Genomic DNA, 3,018 nt, shown 5'->3' with positions numbered 1-3,018 from the left:
CTTTCTCTATGCAGAAACTTTTAATCCTCTTTAATGAAAGAGCAAATTCAGCGTTGCTTATTTGAAGCTATGTTTCATTTAAGTGGTTTGTTTCTTGTGAATCTTCAGATTGGTGTATAATCATTGTTCATTTTCAGAGAGTTTGTGCAGAACAGGTTCGAGTTTGGGGGAAAAATTGAACCTTTTAAGAACAGAATTAAGAGAGTTTGTGTGCATTTGCACTTGGAAACTTGGTGGTAGAACTTGTTCAGGTTCAGTGTGTTGCATGCAACACGTGTGGATGTTTGCTGGTCTCATGGGAGCAGTTTGTGAGACGGTTGTTTCAGGCAAGATCCATTGGCCAAATTAGTGTGAACCTTAAAAACACCCCAGCAATCAACCCTAAATTCACTGTGTATCTATTTCTGTGCTTCTAAGTCTCCCTGTATGAGAAGCGTGTAAGTGAGGTGCCTATGCATCACACTAGTCAGTGGAGTTTGTTTTTTTCTTTTTCCCATTCTCAGTTTAATCCTAAATCACTTAATTTGCTTACTTAGTCCTCGAAAAATCTTTGGAATAGAAACTGTCATTCAAGATATGCTGTTTGGGTTTGTGTGAGAGATGGTGAGAGATGTGGAAAGAGGGTGAGAGTTGATTTGCTTGCAAGTTGCTTACTGGTGGCAGTTGGGATTTTAGAGAAAGGTTAGTTATTGTTGCCACATTGACAGGGGAGAGTTATTTTGTGATTGATTGCTGCTTAGCTTTCTAAACTTCCTTATGTCTGCAAAGTTTGATTTAATGAAAAAACCTCTCTTGCTGTGTGCCTGGTACAGAGGGGAGTGCTGAAGAGAGGTTGCTCAGAGCTAATCAAAGTAACTCTGGGCTGATTTTACTTCTCGGGTTGTGTCCTTCCATGTGGGGGGGCAGGGAAAGAGGAGTTTTGGAAGAATTCTATCCGAGTATTGGGCTTGGCAGAATGGTTTAGAATATGAGAAACCTTGGCCATGCATGGAAAATCGAGTCTTTTTGGTGTCATTCTATTAGTGGTTTGGGATATTGAGTAGATCTGTATTAGCGGTGGTCACAGATCAAGTTTCCCCTAGCCAGGATCTGCCATGGTTAGGTGAGGGGGTGGACCGTGATTTGGGGGTGGCTTCTGATGCTGCATGGGATGCAGGAATTACGGTAAACCCATGAAAAAGAAAAACAGAACCGAATAGCAGGCCGGGGCAGGAGTCCCAGGGAGAGTCGTTAAGCTAAAACAATGCCGATCTGGACAGTCGCCGTGGCAGCTACTCAGTTGGCAGGAAGACCCCAAACAAAACTCGGGGAAGAAACACCTTTTATTGTCCTGTATCTTGCAGACAAATCTTTAAAAATTGCTGGATGAGCTCTTATATTGAATGTTTTCCTGTTGCAGCAAAAGAGTTTTGGTAAAAGAAAAACTAACCACTGGCAAAGGAGAAAAGAAAAAGCCTCTTTTGGGGCTAAAGTTCTACCTTTGTGAGGAGAGCGATGAAGTCTAAGAGGTAATACAAAAAGAGTCATCTGTTGCCTAGTAACCAGGCAGAGAAATTTTCAAAGTTTAAACTGTTGCTTAGCCACTGGGTAGACAAAACGCCCTTTGCCTTCTGTCCCTGTCCTACGTGGAGAGAAAGCAAAAACTTTTTTCCTGCTTTACAAAATCTATAACTCTACAACTTTCTGGTTGGGTTTATGGGGAGGGATTGCTTAAATCAAAAAGACATTCAGGTAACTGCATGCACACAACAAACCAGTCCATGGAATCAGGGGAGGGTTTTCCTTCACCAAATGTATTACATCTTTAAAATTACTTTTTCACAGTATCTCTCGGTACCATGGGATGCCCTGGGTGTAGCTTTAATGCAGAATCTTACAGAATGTGTTGCCGAGCAATAAAGACGCTGTCACAGAGTGTCTTGCTTGCACCAGAGTTGGAACGGGCAGTAAACAAGCTGGGGGAAACAAAAAAAGATAACATTTTTACGGCGGCTTACCACTAAAACAGAGGTTACTTCTTATCACACAGACTGCTTCAAACTAAAACTTAGTTATTAACCTGTTTGCTTTTGTTCCACCTTTTAGCCCAACAGAACACATGCCCACTGATCATCATCAAAGGAACACTTTTTAAAACAGTCACCACAATTGTAGAAATGATCTATTTACCTTTTAACTAACCAGCCTTTGTCTTTCAGAGAACCTTTACAGATTTCACAGGACAAATAAGTGACCTCTTGAGCCACAAAACACTGCCATCTTTACCAATCAACAAAAGACGCTGGAGCAGATTGTAATAGTAACTTTTCTGTTTGCTTTCCTGAGTACTGACTATGGATATAGTGTCCTATTTTGCTGTTCACCTTGGATTGAAGCAGTTGGAGTGACTGGGGGTATTTCGGAGGCAAATTGTGGATGGAGAGTCCCCAGGCTGAAAAGTAGCATTAGTGGTCACTGCTGACCTGCCTGATTTGCTGCAGAGTTGTGATTAAATATAAGGTTGAAAAATCTTCAGGGAAGAGTGAAAGAAGTTCCGCTTTTGATATTTTCATTCTTTTCCTAGCTGAATATCATAATGTCAAATTGAATAAGAGGAAGTTGTCCTACTAATTGACGTTTGCAAAATTACCCATTAACTTAAAAGCTATTAAAGTAGATCAGTTATTAATTACTCTATTTCTTTCATGTTGATGTTTATAATGGCACTTGAGAAAATCTGTTTGAAAACTTTACTTCATTCTTGTGCTGCACCTGTAACTTGGTCCTCTGAACAATATTAATAAGCTCTATTGGTTTTTTTAAAGAATTACAAGTCTTAATGCTATGAGACACTGTCTCAGTTTAATTGAGACAAGGGTCTTTTGCTGAGGATGGATTAGGAGAAAAAGACCCAAACCTTCTTTTCTAGCAATTATAGATTCGAAATTAAGAGGCTCCGATTGAAGGAAAGCAAATTATGGAAAAGGGAAAAAGGAAAAATAACAGCCCTTTATTAAGTATGTGTGTATTAACGTAACA

Source organism: Empidonax traillii, unplaced genomic scaffold (genome assembly GCF_003031625.1).
Source record: "Empidonax traillii isolate 1590-97213 ecotype Southwest subspecies unplaced genomic scaffold, ASM303162v1 scaffold1135:size174554, whole genome shotgun sequence".
In the NCBI taxonomy this organism is placed as follows: domain Eukaryota; kingdom Metazoa; phylum Chordata; class Aves; order Passeriformes; family Tyrannidae; genus Empidonax; species Empidonax traillii.
The sequence above is the reverse complement of the archived record's forward strand: the minus strand, read 5'-3'. Positions refer to the sequence as shown.